Below are 20332 nucleotides of genomic sequence, written 5' to 3' on the forward strand. Positions count from 1 at the left end.
CTGCCTACTTGTGATCTCTGTCTGTCAAATAAATAAATAAGATCTTTAAAAAAAAAAAGAAAAAGAAATCCCATTATCTGACAGTTTCAAAAGAGCCACTCAGGTGACAATTTTAAGACACCAGTGGTACAGGGACTGGGAAGAGGGAGGCAAGGATAAAAGCAGAGGGACCACATAGTGGCTCCTGGTGGTGATGGTGGTCTGAGCCATGGGGTAACAAGAAGGGATCAAATCCTAAATAAAACATAACGGTCTATCTTTCCACTTGCCTTTAGTTCTTGGATTGTAATAACAATATTTACCTAGGTAACTTTTAGAGAGTTATTATCAGGAAGAAGATAGTGATGAAAGACAGTTATTAACACTTACTCTGAAATAGCACTGTGTGATGCACCTATAAACCCTATGAAGGAGATAGAACTCTTAACTCTTTTGCAGCAGATAAGGAGTCTGAGGTGTAGAGACGCCAAGGGATAGAGCCAAGGGCTCAGGTCTCCTGAGTGGTGGAACTGGGACTCAAACCCGGGCAGTCTGAATGAAACCCACACCTTCTGCTGTGAGGGTGGCCCACACAGTGTGGGAAGTTCTCTAAAGACCATTCTTGCCTCACTGCCTCAGGTTTTTCAGACTAAATCAAAGAGAGGTTTGCCACACTCAGTATCTTTGTCTAGAATCGGTGTCAGAGTATGAGGAAGTTAAATGTGATGCTTAATGGTAGAAGAAATTTGTCCTTTGAGACGCTGGTGTGTTGGTTGGTTGGCAGATTGATTTATTAGAAAACGAGGCAAAATAAGGAACAAAGAATTCTATGAAAACACTTTTTTTCTTAACTCTTATGAGGTCACATTGCCTTTTTTTATTTTAAAGATTTTGTTTATTAGAGAGAGTACATACAAGTTGGGGGGAGGAGCAGGGGGAGAGGGAGAAGCAGACTCCCCACCGAGGAGAGAGCCCACAAGGGGCTCAGGGGCTTGATCCCAGGACCCTGAGATTATGTGGGTCACATTGCTTTTTAAAAAAAAATGTGAATCAGGGGGACCTGGGTGGCTCAGTGGGTTAAAGCCTCTGCCTTAGGCTCAGGTCATGATGCCAGTGTCCTCTACTCGGCGGGAAGTCTGCTTCCTCCTCTCTCTCTCTGCCTCTCTGCTTATTTGTGATCTCTCTGTCAAATAAATAAAATCTTTTAAAAAATGTTAATCACGTTAAAATACATGTGATGTACATGTGAAATATGTGAAATGTACACGAGTGACATCAAGTGTACCCATGCTGACATGCAGCCACCTCCACCAGTCATCTCCAGGCTCTTCATTTTGCAAAACTGAAACTCTGTACCTGGTAAACACTAACTCCCCATCCCCCTCCCCCAGCTGTTGGCAGCCACCACTCTACTTCCTGTCTCTCTGACTTTGACTTCTCTGGGTACTTCATACAAGTAAAATCACACAGTAGTTGTCTTTTTTGTAACTACCTTCTTTCATTAACATAATAGCCTCAAGTTTCATCCATTTTGTAGCATGTGTCAGGATTAACTTTCTTATAAAAGTTGAATGATATTCCATTGTTTGTATATACCACATTTCGTTTGCCTGTGTATCTGTCGATGAGTCAAAATATATTTTAAAATTATTATAGCACAATGAGTTAACCGCTTGAATTTTAGAGGTTGCATCATTTTGTAATCAAGTCGGGACTCAAAATAGAAAGTCTCTGTCATGCCCCAGAACCCTGTAGAGGAGAGATCTGAAGCCTCCGACTCAGAAACTGATTTGTCTAAATTAACAGGAAAGTCCCACAGTTCACAGAACAGAAATTTCTGTTGACTTTTCTTCCACAGACTCATAAATGTAGAGGGTTTCCCACTGTACATTTTCATCTCATTTGTTATGTTTCATTTGTCGTAAATTAAGCTAATCATTTTGTTTGCACAACAGTTTGCTTTTTTAGGTTGTATTTAGGTTTAGTGAAAATTTTACTTTCCACAGCGAGTAATAGATTTGTTCAAATATTAACCTTGGGGAATGTGATTTGACAGTTCTTCAAAGAATGTATAAAACTAATTACAAGTGAAAGCCATTTCAATTTCAATAATTAAAGAAAAACCTGCCGCCCTAGATTATTCTCTTTCAACTCATATCATAGACCTGTCCATCATTATGGTCCCCCACATGCCCGTTGACCAAATTACATGAATCAAACAAATGAACATCTCTTTTTTATTTGGTGCTTTATTCAGACTTCCTTTTAAACTAAAATTTACGTAAACTCAGTTTTAAAAAACTAAAAGATTTCTACCAAAATAAAGAGATTTCTATTACTTACTTCTGAAAGTTACTTACATGGCTTATTTTAAATATTTTAAATAACAGCATGCTGTTTGATTATTAGGATAAGATCACACTGACTTTAAAGGACCTACCATGTTATGGAATCAAATCTCAGCTGGAAGGAATGAATCTTAAAATTTATCTGGTCCCCACACTCAGCCCAGGCTAAATCCATATGGTAGTTAGTGGTCCTTTAGCCTTTACTGGAATGCCCTCTGCCTTGTGTTACTCAAATTGCAGTCATCTGTGTAGGCATGATGTGGGTCCTTCCTAGTTTTACTTAATATTTTCTGTTTATAGGACTCTGTTTTCCTTTGATATTTTCAAAAAGAAATTTAATACTATGTGAAAAGCCAGCACGATGTCCCAGGAATAGAAGGAAGGCATAGAGAATAGCTACAAATAGTGAAACGGTAAGCTTGAGACCAACTCTGTCTTTGCTAAAAATGGAAATAGGAAAGTATTGCAGAGGTATTAATGACATCGTGGGCCCAAAATGAGACAGTTTTTAACATTATGAAGGGTAGAAGAGAGTCGAAAGGCAGTGACTCTCATATATGTAGCACCATGCTTTGCGACTCCCAAAGTCATCTTGTATACCCCTGAGTCCCAAACTTGGAATTTCATCCCCAACCAAGTTGACAGAAAACTAATCATCTCACTACCATTTGTAGAGCATCATGCAGTATCATAATTAACAGAATAATCTGAGACTAGGTAAACAATTCATTCACAGTACGATATACAACTTTTTGGAATGTGTAGACCCCTATACGTGACAAATTCGGTAATTTCCTGAAAATTTGAACTAAGCAGCTTAGAGATGGTAGTCAGTCACTGATATGTGTTGGTGATGATAATGATATTACATTTATTATTAACCACGTCAAAATAATAGCTAACACGGAATGGAGCATGCTGTCGTTGCTTTTCTGACATTACCAATTCTCGTAATTACCTAGAAAACAGCATCATGTTTTCAGTGTATGGGTGTAAGAGCTGCACGCGAGAGGAGTTAAGTCATGTGTTCAGGTTTATGTGACGCTTCTAAGAGGTAAGGGTAGAACTCAAACTCAAATAGTCTGATTCCAGAGTCTGTATCATAATGTTTAATTGACCCTAATCCCTACTCTACCCCCACTGAACCAGTGAAAAGCGCTATTGAATATACAGGGTGACCATAAGTTCTGGGAACAGGTAACTAATTGACTTATTTGAACACTTAAGTGACCAGTTAATTCTCATATTTGCCTGGTTAGACGGTCACTCAGATGGGTGCCAACAGGATCCTGTGGGAGGTGGCAAGGGACTGCCTTGTCAGCCATGTCTCAAGCTGGATTCGATGTATAAGCATGTACTATGTACTACCTATATGCCGCATTTAAGCTCTTCTGATATGCTCTAAGTACAAGTTTCTTCAAGAAAAAACAGACAAATCTATCATCTGAAATAATGCATCACAGATACAAGTGCGGGGTTAAGGAAAGTGTGTTACTACACCACATTTGCAGTTTTTTGGTTCATTGAATTCTGCATTGCTAGTGAGGAACAACATGTTGAACAGTCATAATGTCATTGAACACATGATGTATAGTAAAATATTACCATGAAGCCATTTTTATATGTATGCATCAGTGTTTACAGATTTGAGGACCCTATTGTATTTACCATCTGGTTGTTGGCCTTTTTCTGTCTCCTGCTTGGAGATAGTGTAGGGTTGACTCTGAACACAGTATCTCAGATGTGCCCCCGCTGTGGTAAAGTGGGACCATCTTCCAGTCCTTCAACATTGGAGGTACTATAATCGAAGCGCATCGATCTTTCTGTCAGTGAACTAACTCAATGAACTCATGTTGACTTCAATACTCATTCATCTACAGACCTTTTTCCTACCTACTTTGTATGAGACACTGTTTTAGGCACTGACAGCACAGTGGTGAATAAAACAAAGGCCCTGCCTTCCTGATCTTTTATCGAAGTAGGAGGAGATGGATCACAAAAACAAAACCAAATAGATACATAACAGCCATTAGGTTGTGCTAAGTTAACAGAGAAAAAGAAAGCACTTCTGTTCTTTTTCCAAAGGCCAGAGAATGAAGAGGCTGCCATGTTAGCCAGGTGGGTACCCGGGAGGAGATAATTGCAGCCACAAGGAACAGGAAGTGCAAATGCCACCCCCCCCCCCCAGCCTGTCCCAGGAAGGGGAAGGCAGCTGATTTGTTTGAAGCATAGAAGGAGGCACTGTCACTGGAGTAGAAATGACACTGAGATTGAGGAGAACCTGGTAGGGAATAAAGATTAGAGAGATAGCCACAGAGCACATCACGTAGAGTCTTATGTAAGGAGTCTTAATTCAAGTCTTAGTTGTGATAGAAAGCCACTGAGGGATTTTTTTTTTTTTCCCCCCGTGGGAGTGACATAATCTGTTTGAATTTGGAAACAATTACTCTGGCAGCTTTGGGGCTAATAGACATTAAGAGAGCACGAGTGAAAGCAGGGCAATCAATATGGACTACAAAGCTATTCTTCCATGTCCGAGATAGGTTGGCTTTTAATTATCTGTTTTCTTTGATTTATAATTTAATTGCAGTCAGAAAATATGTTCTGTATGACACTGTTTTTTTTTTTTTTAATTCCTCTGTGAACTAGCCCAACATTAATTTTTGCAAATGCTCTCATGTATTTGAAAATCGTGTAGCTCCTCTCTCGGTTGTGTGCAGATTTCTCATATCCATTAGTTCAAACTGGTTAAGTATTATTATTCAGATCAGTCATATCCTTGCTATTATTTGGTCGACAGAATCTATAATTTTTTAATAGATTTTTGTCAAAATCTCACAGTAGAGCTTGCCAAATTTACCTCATGCTTCTGACAAGTTTTAATTCATGGTTTTAAGCTACCTGTTAAATAGTTACATGTTTGGTACATAAGTACATGTACAATGTATAGTTAAGTGTCTGGTCATGACATGTATAGCTCATATAACTTCTTTGTAGATTTTTAATTTTACATGTAGTTCCTACTTATGCATTAATGCTTTTTTCTTTATGTACTACTTTGTCTGAATTATTACTGATACACCAGCTTTCTCTTAGTTAAATATTTGTGTGGAATATATTTTGGCCATATTTTTATTTTCAACCTTTCCAAATATTTCTTTTATAAACAACATTTTCTTTGATTTTGTATATACATATTTGGATTTGTTTTAATTTATACCATCTTGGTGGTTTCTGTTTCTTCTCTGTTCTCTTTGCTTTTTTTTTTTTTTTTGAACTTTTTTCTGGTGGATGATTTTTTTTTTCTTTTTCTACTTCTTCTCTCTCTCTTCTGATCTCAGGACCACAGGTTAAATTGCAATTAATTCAATGAACACTTTAATGTTTTTGACCACTTTCTTTTTTAACATGTATACTTATTAGGCAATTACATTTTCCCTCTTAAGTATGATACAGACATCAGTTTACTTTACTACCCACCGATCTTCCTCACACATACTCCTCTTCTGTGGTCCTTCTTCCCTGCCCCAAACACACAGACCTCCCTGCAAGAGTTTGGCTATGCTCTCTTATTTCATAGAAAACCCTTGAGGGTCCTTTGATTTTCTTGAGCTAAGCAGACAATCACCCTGGCCTGCGTCGAGCGCTCTGTGCCTGCAGGCCTGTCACTATAGCCTGTTTTCCATTTAGTGTCTCTGTTTCTGGTCCATGAAGATGATTATCCATGTGATTGTGGTAAAATACAAATAATGCAATGTAAAACTTAACACTTTAGTCCATTTAAAGTCGATAATTCAGGGATGCCTGGCTGGCTCTGTCGATAGGTGGCATGCAACTTTTGATCTCGGGATTGTAAGCTCAAGTCCCACATTGGGTGTAGAGATTGCTTAAAAATAAAATCTTTGACAAAGAGTGTACATTTTAGCAGCATTAAGTGTGTTCATGATGTCATACAACCATCAGCACTGTCTGAAGTCATACAACCATCAGTTGTCCACAACTTCTTTATCACCCTAAACAGAAACCCTGTATCCCTTTAGAGTCACTCCCCAGTACTCTCTCTCCCTAGCCCCTGAAAACCACTAATCTAATTTCTGTCTCTATGGATTTACCTATTCTGGACTTTAGTATAAATGGAATCATGTAACATGTGACCTTTTGTGTCTGGCTTCTTTCAGTTAGCATCATGTTTCCAAGGCTCATTCAGTTGTAGCATATATCCACACTTCATTCCTTTGTATATCAGAATGATATTTCACTGTATGGATAGCCCACATTTTGTTGATTCATTCATCTGTCAATGGGCATTTGGGTTGTTTTTACCCTTTGCTTATCATGAACAGCGCTACTATGAATATTGGTATATAAGTTTTTGTTTGAACACCTATTTTCATTTCTTTTGAAATGAAAGGAGTGGACTTGCCCAGTCACTCAGTAATTGTATGTCTAACTTATAGAGGAACTGAAAAACTCTCTTTCTCTAGAGGCTGCACGATTTTACATTCCCACCAGCAATGTCTGGCAGTTCCAGTTCTCCACCTCCTTGCCAACACTTACTATTTTGGGATGATGATGATGGTGATGGTGATGATAACGATGATGGTTGCCATCCTAGTGGCAGTGAATAGTTATCTGATTTTTTAATCCAACTATGATTTACTGGTTTTCCATGTGCTGCTGTCATTACTGCGGCTGTTGTCACACTGACATTGTTCTACAGTAATGGAGCACAAGTGCATGAAAGCATGACCCAACGTTTCCATTCTGATTAGAACCTCATATCAATTCCAGCCATGTTTTTCCAGTGGACAACTGAGTTAAGCACCCAATGTACCTAACTACATGATACTATTACTTCTCTGCAGAATGGAGAAGGAGATGTATTTGTGAGCAAGTACACACTTATGCCAATTTAATCAAGTTTACTTCGGCTGGTTTCCAACTTTAACATCTCCTCTTTGCAATCAGATTAATATAACGCAGACATTACTTAGTTCAATGAAGGCAGTAGAGAATGCATTTGATTTTTCTACAAGAACTGAACTTTCTTTTCAGAAGACAACAACAAAATCACTTCTCTTCTCTCCCTTTGACCTGCCCAAGAAATTAGAAATGTCTGACCTGCCAAGAAGGAAATTAAAAGCACACAAAAATAATTTAGAAACTCACATATTGCCTATATTTTTCAATACTCTTTTATTTAATAATGTCATGTTCTTTTATTAATTTATTTTTATGTTTTATATTCATAATATTATTATGAGCATATTGTATATTCATGATTTTTTTATGGTTATGAAAGTAATACAAGCTCACATCTTTTTTTTTTGAACAAAAAAATTGAAATCACATTTTTCTGCCCCTTCTTAAGAGCTGTGAGAACTCGGCGGTCATGGCATGAAGGTCCCAGGACTACATCTGAATTATGAGCCTGGGTCCTAGGTCAGATTCTGTGTGACCCGGGGATTATTGCTGCTTCACCCTTACGTGACTCTGATAATTAACGTGGATACAAAGTATAGACACTCTGCCTCGCGTATGAAATATTTTGTTTGAACTCTTCCTTTTATTGTCTGCCTACCCTGCATGAATTCCCCATGCAGGCGAACTTGGTCTAGGACTCCGCATGGAATTAGTGTTTTCTGTCCTCACCTTAAATCAACAGGTACCTAGCTTGTCTCCATTCTCCACAAGCTGGGCTCTCCACGGTAGCTGGTAAGAAAGGCTTCCGTGGGAGGAACAGCCTCTCCTGTCGGGTCTTTAGGCAGCTTTTGTGTAATCATGATGCCTTTTGATGCATCCTTAGTCCCACCACACAGCCGTCAACCCTGCCTAGACACAAAATGCTACACAGGACCCTCCTCGGTTCTCTACTGTCATCGGTTCCCGTTCCTGCATGTTCCCGTAACAAATGCTGCACTTCCTACACATATTCTCTTACTACCCACAGCAACCTGAGGTGGGCTCTCTCCTCCCTGCACTTCACAGGAGAAGACAGAGACACAGATGAAGTTGCCCACCTGCTTCACGCCACCAGCACGTGGGAGAGCTTAAACTCCATGCCCGGCTCACCTGCCCCAAATCAGGCTTCTCACTGCCAGGGGCATGGCAGAAACATTCTACATCCTAATAGCTCTGCCATTTTCTCAGGGCTGACAGAGCTTATCAGTCACGGACATCAGTGATCTGACATCCTTTCAAAAAATAGATGTTTAAAAATACACATGTGGCTGCCAAATTCCTTACAGGTGCTGTTGTAGTTCATCTTTTTGGCTCTGTGAGGGAGGCAGTACTGTAATCCCTATTTTGCACATTCTTTTTTACGTAATTTCTTCCTTTTTTTCTTTTTAAAGATTGTATTTATTTATTTGACACACAGAGAGAGAGAGAGAGAGAGCATGAGCAGGAGGAATAGCAGGCAGAGGGAGAGGGAGAAGCAGGCTCCCAGGGAGCCTGATATGGGGCTCGATCCCAGGATCCCCGGATCATGACCTGAGCCGAAGGCAGACACTTAACTGACTGAGCCACCGAGGTGCTCTCCCCCCGCCATTTTGCACATTCTTATTCCCATTTTCCAGTTGGGAGGTTGAGACTGTGTGGTCTAGGGGTACTAGCTTAAAAATGGGATCTCAGCTGGGGGGCCTTGTGCCTCCGAAGCCTGACAGAACCATGAGGACACATCACAAAGAAGGGCTCCTGTCACCCCAAGGTTAGAAGCTTGGGCTGTGTCCCTCAGATTTTTTAAGAGGCGAAGCCTCCACCAAATCAGTCCACATTGGGCTGAGCATGTATCTCAAACAAATCACACCGCAGCGCTCCCACAGCATAAGCCAGTGCTGTGCCTCGACCGTCTCTCTCTCCGGGTTAGCAGTCTCAGCCTCCGCTTGCACTGGTTTTCCTCTGAAAGGCTAACGTCATCGTCATCTTCACTCGGACTCCTCCTGAGAGATGCTTTTTGACTCCCTGGAATGCCACGCACCATTCTGTGAAAGGTCAAGATCCGACGTGAAAGGCGCTACTGATGGAGGGAGGGAAGCACACACAGACGGGGCTGAGGAATGTGCGGGGGCCGGCCACAAAGCCCGGACTTGTGCTCCCCGACCTGGAGGTGCTCTTGGGCCACTGCAAGTTCACCACGGGTGGGAGCGCCCTGTTTGCACTCATGGCCCACAGCCAGACAAGTGCGGCCTGTAGAGTTTCTGTGGCAAAGAACAACATGGAACAATGTTTTGTCTCTGTCCCTTTGTGTAATGTAGTATAGAAAAGCCTTTCTTTTCTTTTTTTTTTTAAAGATTTTATTTATTTATTTGGCAGACAGAGATCGTAGGCAGAGAGGCAGGTAGAGAGAGAGGGGGAAGCAGGCTCCCTGCTGAGCAGAGAGCACCATGCGGGGCTCGATCCCTGGACCCTGAGATCATGACCTGAGCTGAAGGCAGAGGCTTAACCAACTGAGCCACCCAGGCGCCCCTAGGAAAGACTTTCTTGCTCAGGTTGCTGTTGAGTTTTAATGCTGTCATGTTAGAATCAGCTTGCTCTCATTGGGGAAAGCCTGAGCTGCTTCCTTGCATGACAGTCTCTTTCTGTTCCTGCATCTCCCTCTGTGAATATTTCCTTAACTCTGCCAACCAGCACTGAAGTCTTCCTTCTATCACAACTTAGGTCCCTTATAGCTCAGACTATGCATTCTAGGGCAGTAGAATAGGAGAGAAGTGCTCAGGTCTGGAGTCCTGAGTCCATTCTCTCTCCGCAACTCACCAGCAGGTGGTCCTAGGCCGCTCATGGCCCCCACACTTATCCTCGGTCTTCTCATCTATAAAATGGCGATAACCCCTGCTCACTAGCATTATAGACATTAGCCAGCCCGGCAGGTCTTACTGAGAGCCCATCATGTGTCCCATTCTCTGCCAAGCCCTTTAATGGTTTTAAAGAAATAAAGCCAGAGCTATCTAAGTCATAGCATATGTGTTTAAAGCAGTCAAGGGGTGTCTGGGTGGCTCATTTGGTTAAGCAACCGACTCTTGATTTTGGCTTGGGTCATGTTCTCAGGGTCCTGGGATCCAGCCCTGTGTCAGGCTCTGCACTCAGCAGGGAGTCTGCTCCTCTCTCTCTCTCTCTCTCTCTCTCATTCTTTCCCCCTCTCTCCCTCTTTCTCTGATAAAGAAAAATCTTTTAAAAAATAAATAAATAAAGCACTCACTAAAGTAGCATTTCCCAGAATAGGTCACGCAGTGTTTTCTGTTCACATGTGGTTTAAGAAAAAAAATTCTATGATTAAGTAAATCTCAGAATTGTTGGTACACAAAGCTAACCAAATTATGTTGCTGTAGGACTCCTCAGAGCTGACCATACGCCATGCAGCTAGAAGGAGGGGACGTTATATTCAATTTCCTAGGCTTTTTTGCCCAAAAAATCTTTTTTGGGGGCAGATTTTTATTTTTAAGAGTGGCTACTCACATACTCTGGATGAGTTTTCTACAAAACACGGGGAAATGTCAGAAGGAAGGTTCAGGCAGTTACTGGAGGTAGTATTTTTTTAATATACTGTGAAGATGAATTGTCACCCAAGACAAAATATAGGAGAGTGTCCTGGACATTGATAACTGTCACCTGCATAGTCTGTCTCTGATCTCATAATGCTTTTGGACTATTACTTGAGTGCTAGTATGGTCTTTCCAAGTACAGCAAATATCATTTAAATGGCCCATAAGAGGAAAGAGGATAGACAGATCTATTAGTTCTTCATGCATATCAAAAACCACAGGAAGAAACCCGGTACATATTGGTGTAAGAACTGGCAGACAGAAGAACAGAGCAGGAGGCTCAAAGACCAACTCAGTTCTATTTGGGAATTGATATATGATGAAGGTGGCACCATGTATCAGGGGAAAAAAACAACATTCTCTTGGGAGATGGTGCTGAGGGACAAGGCTTTCCTGTGAATAACCACCTAAATGATGTACGAAAGTAGATTCCAGGGACAATAAAGACATGGTGAGAGAGGTAATACTTAAGTGTTTGTCTGAAGAATATATAAAGAATGAAGTGAGGCATGAAAGCATTTCTTCATAAAACCCTAAGAAACTCTCCTTAAAAAGAAACAATTTTCAAAAAAATAAAAAAGAAGAAGAAGAAGAAGAAATTTTCTTGCAACAAAATTAATTTAATCAGAGGACAGCGTGGGCAGAGGGAACACAGCTGATAGCAGAATGGGGGGACCTGTTTCCTTCCCTCCCTTGCTCATCAGTCTCCAACCACATTGGCCTTTCTCTCTGTCCCTTTTATATACCAACCTCCTTCCTGCCTTGGAGCTGGTATACTTGTCTGTCATTCTGCCTAAAATGTTCTTTCTTGTCTTGATTCACCAAATTCCTGCCTACTCATTCCTACTCATCCCTGGGAACCTTGCCAAAATGTCTTTCCCTTAGAAAGGTCTCTCCGGACTGTACTCTCCTTTCACCTTCTACTTTATGTTCATTGTAGTCCTTGCAGTTGCAAGTAGATAATCATTTATGGAACTCTTAACTTCGCGTCCCTCTCCCCTAGTAGGTGGTGTATAAGCTATGGGGGAGCACTGGTCACCTGCTCAGTACTCGGCACAGTGCTCTATGCCTAGAAGAGACCTTCAAAATGTTAATAGAATGAGTTGAGGAGGGACAGTTGACAGAGGATATATTCCATATTGCATGCCACCTGGATGATACAAGCATAGAGAAGGTTCTAGCATACCTTATCTTAACCTTTATGTCAGCAAGAATTTGGGGTAATCACTTGTGCCCCTGCTTTTCTCTGTCATCTGGAAACCCAACATCTCAACTCTCATTTGTATCACCTACAGTTCCTTGTACTGCATTAGATGGTACGTAGATATTACTTGATTATATCTCCGTACTGCTTTCCTCCCACCATGCTCGGTTTTCTATATTTGGACTATCACCATCAGCCATGCTTAATGACTCGCCTTTTGAAAACTCTCTTTGACAGTTGGTGTCAGCCTTCATTTAATGACTTCTTTTGTAGACGACTCTCACTCTCTGTTGACTCTTAATTTGATCTGAGCATTTAGTTATTCAGCAAATATTTATTGAAAACCTAGTGGGTGCCAGGAATGTGCCAGGCCCTAGAAAATCTGGCGGTCCCCTTCCAACGTTGACATGCTAACATGACACCTCAAAGGAATCACTGAGCAGAGCAGCTCAACTTAGTTAAATATCAAGAGAGTCCCAAATGCACCCAAATTTGGGCACAGTGCAGAGAGTGACTGAACAGGAACGTGGCAGTGCCAAAGCTGGACCAGTTCCCAGCTTCTTTGGAGTAAGTGCTTCAGAGTGTTCCTTCATTATCCATGACTGGAAAACTCTTCAAAACAATAGAAATCTACCCAATCGTCATTATGGAGAGATATTCTTAAATAACATAAAAAATAACCAGACTCTGTTGTTGTTTTTAAATACTTGTCCTGCTCTTAAAAGGGTCAAATCAGAGCCAACTAAAGCACCCTGTTCCGATTAAAGTGAGAATAGAGACATTGGAAGCTTGCTAGAGGTAAACTTACGAACTACCCTTGGGGGATGTTTTTGATGGCCAATCTAAGTTAGTGTCAGTTATTTTTTTTTTTCTGGTCATATTAAGAGCTAGAGCCAGTATGTTGTCATACCTGCTGCAAAGAGGTGGGGCCTTTTGATGACAGTGTTTTCTATAAGCTCCAGGGAAGAATGATAGTGTACAGAGAGCCCTGGAAGGAGGACTGTCTATGAGAGACCTATACACCATTGTTTATTTAGTATTCCTAAAGATAAAATCCATTTAAATGGCTATAAGGGAGAATTTCCCATTAATGTTATCAATCCCAAAGTGAAATCACATGTCCATAATGGAGTAAGCTTGCTGCGTGCTCAGAGATGGCTGGCTTCCCAAAGGTCTGGATCTTAGAATTTGGCAGTTTGAATATACCTTTCAAAAAAACCTAAGTTTTTAAAAATAGTTGTATATATGCAGAAAAGTTGTGAAGATAGTGCAGTATTCCTATATTTCTCATAGTCTCCCTTATTACTAATATCTCATTAATTTGGTATTTTTGTCAAAATTAATGAACCAGAATTGACACATTGTTACTAACTACAGTCCATTCTTTATTTAGATTTCCTTAGTTTTAACTAATGTCCTTCTTATGCCCAAGGATCTCGTCCAGAATGCCACATCACATTCAGTGTTCATGTTTCTTGAAAAGGCTCTTCTTAGCTGTGATAGTTTCTCAGACTTTCCTTGGTTTTGATGACCTTACCAGTTTTGAAGAGTACTGGTCATCATATATTTTGCAAAATTACTTTCAACTGAGACTTGTCTGATGTTTTTCTCATTATTAGATGAGTGTTATGGGTTTTGAAGATAAAAATCACAGAGGTAAAACATTTTCTTTTCTTTTTTTTTTTAAAGACTTATTTATTTATTTATTTGACAGACAGAGATCACAAGTAGGCAGAGAGGCAGGCAGAGAGAGAGAGGGAAGCCGGCTCCCTGCTGAACAGAGACCCCGATGTGGGACTCGATCCCAGGACCCTGGGATCATGATCTGAGCTGAAGGCAGAGACTTTAACCCACTGAGCCACCCAGGCACCCCTAGAACATTTTCTTCACGTAAATCAGAGGCTCATTCTCTCAACGTAGCTTATCACTGCTGACTTTGACCTGGACTAGTTGGCTGATGCAGTTTGTCAGATTTCCCCACTAGGAAATTACATCCCTGTTCCGTGCTGTACTCCTTGAAAGGAAGTCACTAGGTGCAACCCACCTTTAAGGAGTAAGGAATTAACTATGAAAATTGGCTGGAATTTTTGTACATGAAAGATATGTTTATTCTCTCCTGTTTGTTTATCAATCACTTATATCAGTATGGGCTAATAGATATTTATTTAATGCTTTGGGTTATAATTAATACTACATTCTATATTTTGTTGAAATTATTCAAGCTTTGGCCATTATACACTCTTGGAGTTGTCTCCTGTGTCCCTTTGGTCTCCTCCCTTAATGATGAGTATTTTTCTATTTGGTTTCTTATTTGCTTTTTGAGCACTTCCTTTCTCTCTAGACTCAAGATGCTCCTGACTCATCTTTTATATTTCTTGCCTCAGTTCTAGGATCAGCATTTTCCAAGGGGCCCTCATCATGTAGGTTTTGTTTTTTCTTATGGTTGATGAAATATTTTGGTAGCCACTATGCCAAGCACTTGACACATGTTGTCTTTCCCAATCCTCCTATCAACACTATTAAGTAGCCTTTGACTTCATTTCCTAAGTATAGAAACTGGAGCTCAAAGAAAAGAAATGACTTACCCAAGGCCACACAGTTAGTAAGAAAGTAGAGCTGCGATTCCCACCAGAATCTGTCTGACCCCAAAGCTCATACCCTGAACCCTGGCTGCCCAAGGGCCAGCCTCCCTTGTTAGCGAAATTAATGCCAGATGGAATCTGTGCTCTTATAAACCACCCTGAATGGGCAGAAACTGGTGAACCGTACTCCGGAAGGCCTCTGAGAACTCTAGCCACACCAGTCCCCTCCTTCTCTGAAGTTCACACTGAGAGCTGAAAGCCTCCCATGACTATGGAAGGTGCTTCTGTATGTGCTGTATTGTGGTTTCCTCCATTTATCTAAATGCCCAGATCAGACTGTTAGCTCCTCAGAGAGCAAGCAAAATCTACTACTGTGTAGGATTATCAAAAGAAGTGACTTCTAGGAGAGGAGCCATATCCCTCCCTTCAGAACGGACTGGGGTGACAGAGCTGCCATCAAAGGAAAATATTTAAATCGCCACCTTTCATACCAGGAAAGGATAGATGTCCATGGAAGGGATATCACGTTGTTTTCATGATTATATAGCATCAATTCGTCTCCCCTTGGGCAAGGAGCTTCTCAAAGATAAAGGTCGAGTCTTTTCCATGCTCCAGGGCCCAAGACAGTGTCTGTGTTCTAGATATTCATGTAGTATGTGTAAAATGCTTAAGAAAGCTGTTGGGTCCTGGGCAGAGCCTACCTTTTCTTGATTTACACACAATTTTAACCTACTTTCTTCTTAAGAAGGCAGTAGTATGAGGGGGCTCTAGAGGTGCAGTGAGAAATGGTAATGGGTCTATGCTTCATCCAAAACCCTTTTGATGGGGTACCTGGGTGGCTCAGTCGGTTAAGCATCTGACTTTTGATTTCAGCTCAGGTCATGACCTCAAGAGTCATGAGATCCAGCCCCAAGCTGAGATCTGCAATGGGAATGGAGCTTAAGATGCTCTCTCTCCCTCTCCCTTGCTCCCCTTCCCTCCTCCCCTGGCTTGTATGTTCTCTCTCTCTTTCTTGCTCTCACTCTAGCTCTCTCTCTCTCTCGGGGAAAAAAAAAATTTTCAAAAACCCCACTGAAAAAGACACTGAATGGAGAACAGAAGTGAAAAGGGGTATACATACATGGTCACAGAGAAAGGGAGAGAAAACAGTTGAGAGAGAATGATGGAGAAAGGTAGATGAGAGCTAGACATGGCTGTGGGATTGGAAGCCACTCCAGGAAGTGAGTGGGACGGGGCCACTTATCCATGAGGCATTTTAAGTGCAGTATCTGGGTCCCACAGAAGTCAACAGAGACCTGGATTGGTTGAAAATCTGCACTCACTTGGACTCTCCATCTATCCCCAGCTCCCACCCACAGTGGACCTGGTTAGGTAATAAGTACCTCTTCCCAACCTCACAGAAGATCAGAAGATGGTTCTCTAGAAAATTTGACCAGGGCACTTGAGTGACTCAGTTGGTTAAGCATCTGCCTTCAGCTCAGGTCATGATCCCAGAGTCCTGGGATCAAGTCCTACATCGGGCTCCCTGCTCAGGAGGGAGCCTGCTCCTTCCTCTCCCTCTGCCTCTCCCCTCTGCTCATGCTCGCTCTTGCTCGCTCTCTCAAATAAATACATAAAATCTTTAAAGGAAAAGAGAAGAGAAAGAAAGTTTGGCCAGAGGACCTCTGGCCTCTGGACATTAGGCATAGATGAGGTCAGGGATAAGGTATGTAAATGGGTTTAACTGAAAGTCTGTCCCTGAGCAGCAAAATGCCCAGCCGCCTTCCACTCTGACACTCAGCTCTCCTATATCAAAAGTTACACCCACCACTTTCCTGGCAGGAGTTACAGATTTCTTTTTTGATGAGATTAGCCCACGGGTACTGACTGCCCACTGTTACTGACATCTGGACACTCTCCAGTGAATTAGCCAAACCCCCACTACTGTGCCTTGTGGCAGGGTTCACCCATCTAGAAACACAGTGCTTCCAATCAGCTTTTTTATTCTCATGGAAGACAGAAGAGCACATCCATCAAACAAGGAAGGGATGGCATAAAAAGGAAGGGTCAGAGAATAAGAAAATGCTCTTAAAAACTAAGAGTATGATAGTCAAGCTTAAAAAAAATTAACAGAATAATTGGAACTTAAAGTATGACCCCAAAATTAGAAACTAAAGAAAAAGGATTAAACAGTAGGAAGAAAAAAAGAAAATTTAGAAAATAAAGCATTTTTTAAAAATAAAGCATTTATGGGCTCCAGGAAAAGAAAAAATAAATGTACAAAAAAAAGGGAAGGATATACAATTAAAGCTGTGGACGGTATACACATAATCATAGTAATGTAGTTTCTGAATATTGATTTTACCAAAGTTGTATGGAAGAGTCCATGCCTTTGCAGAAATTCAGTGGATAACATCTAAAGTTGATAAATCAAGAGATAGTGTGGAAGCATATTTGGGGCCACAGGAGGAGAAACCTGTGGAGGAACATCCTGGCAAGTTGAATGCTCTTGCAGTAGTAAGAGCTATAAGCCATTGCTCTTTGACTGGAAGCGTTATAATACTCAATATTTAATAGTTGTTTTGATACAAGAATAAATGATACTTTTTTTTTTAATAAGTCACACTGATTTTAAAATGTCAGCCTGATGGAGCCGTTTCGTGTTCAAGTAGCTACGTGCCTCGATAGCCCCTCGAGGGCATTGTAGAACAAATAATGTCCATATCAGTGGTCTTGAGTCATCCAGAAAAGGTTCTGCGTGTTCTGCTCTAGAGAGACAGATGTGACAGGGATTCTGCTGCGTGCTCTAGTTATTTGGGGGAGAGTACCAATGTGGATGGACTGTCCTCCTCTCCCAGTGTGGGAAGAATGGTGGTGCTGGCCATCTCCCAGTGGGGCTCACCCTGTGTCCAGAAGAATAGAGGGTTGACTGGCCTCAGACTGACTTGACCTGGTCCAGAGCTCTGGTCTTCATCAGACGCTGTGGGTCTGCCAGACTCCTTTCTGCCCTGCAGAGCTGACCTGCCAGCAGTTTCCTGCAAGCCCCTTATCCTCATCCCCGGATGGCTGCATTGAGGTCAGTTAGTGAAATTCACCAGCCCCAGGGCAGAATCCTCTGTGGCAGAAATTAACCTCCCCTCCCAGGGAGCCTGCAGTAGTGAGTAGGAGGAACACAGACAGGAGAGCATTTTCCTTCTTCATTCTAATACTGCCAAGACCCCAGGGATGCTTTGCTTGGCTGGTACGTGCCTGGTTTAGTGTCACTAAGCAGAGATAGCCAAATAAAAGTCACACTGATGGGCTGCCACGAGAGGCAGTTTGGAGTCTGTAAGCTGCTTCATGCATCTTACCTGGTAATTTTTTTGTTATCAGGGTCTCTGCTGGGAAGATTGCAGCAACACCTCCCAGGCTAGAATGAGGCTTTTTGTTTAAATCCTGACGTAGCAAAGACTGTTTCCCGGGATTTTAGCATATTAGAACAATTAATGGTAAATTATAATATTTTGACACATTAATAAAAAGGAATGGGTGGCTTTCTTATATCTCTTGCTGTAAACCTTAAGCAAAGCTGTTGGGAGATTTTTTTTCTGCCGTGGGATTATTTGAATAATATTAAGGGCAAGCAAGTAACATTTGAAGAAACTGGGATTTGAAAATTAGTGGTTTGCCAGCCACACAGAGGAAGATCCTCTGAAATAAGGAGATGGAAGTTGCTGGAAATAAAGAAACCCCTGACGACTGCCCAAATGGGTTGTGAAGATTGGTAATGCAAAGGGGGAGGTCTTCCTCATTTCTCTCCATCTTTCCCTTCCTCCTTCCCCTCCTCCTCCTGCCTCTGTCTGCACTCCCCCCCACCCCACCACTCAAGCAGTTTTGGCAAATGAGGGGTGGGAACTGCTGGAGGACTTACTGTGTGCATGACACTGGACCATGTGTGTTTTAATAATTACATAAAGAATTTAGTAATTTCAGTAATAAGTGAATTGTAATAATTCAATCTTATTAGTGCCATTGTACATATCAAGAAACCGAGGCTTAAAACTATTACTTTGCCTATGGGCACCCAACTGACAAGTGGTAGAGTGGGGACCGTAAACTAGGCAGGTGGACTCCCGGGCTTCCTTTGCACACGTGGCACGCAGTGAGTGCCCAGTTGTGTCAGCTGTGAGCTCGCTGATTCTAGCCGTGTTGACGGTAGAGAGTGTGCAGAATGACCCACAGAGCAGTTAAGTGATTTGCTCATACACCGGTCAGTGGCACCAGAATATATCCCATTCTCTCACGCCACGTGGCTCTTCCCTCTGCAGCGCCAGCTTGCCGAATAGAAGAATTAGTACATGAACTTCTAGAAACCTATAACCTCCTGTCCGGGTCCCAGGTTCTGAATCCTCACATTACTTGAATCAATTTTAAGTTTTAAGTAGAACTTTCAAGGACTGCCAAGTGCAATGCCTAAGAAACTATTTTAGGCTAATATTTGTTAGGTGATGGACAGAAGATAGAAGCCTATGACAATAGTAAATTTCTTCTTCTCCTAGCTAATTAGAAAACAAAGCAGAAAGTTTACTGTCAGGCAGAATGTTAGCTTGAAGCCATTGTGGGGCATTCTAGTGAATCTGCAGTTGCCCTGATGAGACAGAAGTCACCGTCTCTCTCCCTGACACTGGGACGACAGCACTGGCCCGAGGGGATCTGGTTCTGCAGGGCCTGGGTGGATCATGGGTATAGGTTTTCCATTTTAGAAGTTAACCTTGGGCCAGAGCTGTTGTCCTAGGGTCAGGGAGGGAGATGGTGGCTTCTGTTTCATTACGGCAACACCCGATGCATTGGAGTCCTCCACAGGGGCTTGGGTGAGGGAGACTAGACTGGACTCTAGAAAAGCCATCATGGTGGCCGCCTTCTCCCCACTGGCCAGCCACTCTGCCACGTGCAGCTGCTAGGCTGAGCTCACGAATCCCCTCCTACGCCAGCTTTAGAAGGAAAAAGATATGAGACACTCATCCCACAAGCTTCCTACCTCCATGATCTCCTTTTTTCATTTCATCATGGTGAAACCTATCTATACTCTCTTTAAGGCTCAGCTGAACCAGTCACAAACTTCTCCTTTGCTTCCCATGCCACAGCCTCAAGCTATGAATGATCTTACCCTTCAGGAAGGTTCCACACATACTTTGTTTGCAGCTGCTTAATCACCTGGGATCAGTCTCTGCCTAGTATTATTCGTGTGTCCATCCTACTGATCCCATTAGATCCTAAGATTTTAAAAATAAAAGGGAGTCTTACTCATCATCACTTTCCGTACTGCTCTTAGGACCATGGTTTTTCTAGCTCGGGACTCAGTGGTATTATAGAATTTTCGGGCAGATAAATGCCATGTGGTAACAAAGGTTTAGAAAGAAGAGAATGACTCCCCACATTCCTTTCTTCTAATAACAGCTATCTGGATCCTGACGTGCTCTGGCAGCATTTCATTCTTTAGTTTATGGCTTTGGTTTACTTCAGAAAAGGAAGAACACCTCAGTCAGGAGTTGACAAACTATGGCCTGTGGGCTAAATCTGGCCCCCCTACCTGTTCTCATTTGGCTGGTGAAATAACATGAGTTTTTACATTTTTAAATGATTTGGGGGGGAAAAAGGAAGAACAGCATTCTAGGATACAGTGAGATTATGTTAAATTTAAAATTATTTGAAATTCAAATG

General features: G+C 41.8%; 1 protein-coding gene across 2 annotated transcripts in view; it reads left to right on the forward strand.

The window, feature by feature from the left end:
* SGCD (sarcoglycan delta) overlaps positions 1 to 20332 on the forward strand; it is a 394796-nt gene that overhangs the window by 224749 nt on the left and 149715 nt on the right. The window lies entirely within an intron of this gene.

Source organism: Lutra lutra, chromosome 5 (genome assembly GCF_902655055.1).
Source record: "Lutra lutra chromosome 5, mLutLut1.2, whole genome shotgun sequence".
NCBI lineage: Eukaryota > Metazoa > Chordata > Mammalia > Carnivora > Mustelidae > Lutra > Lutra lutra.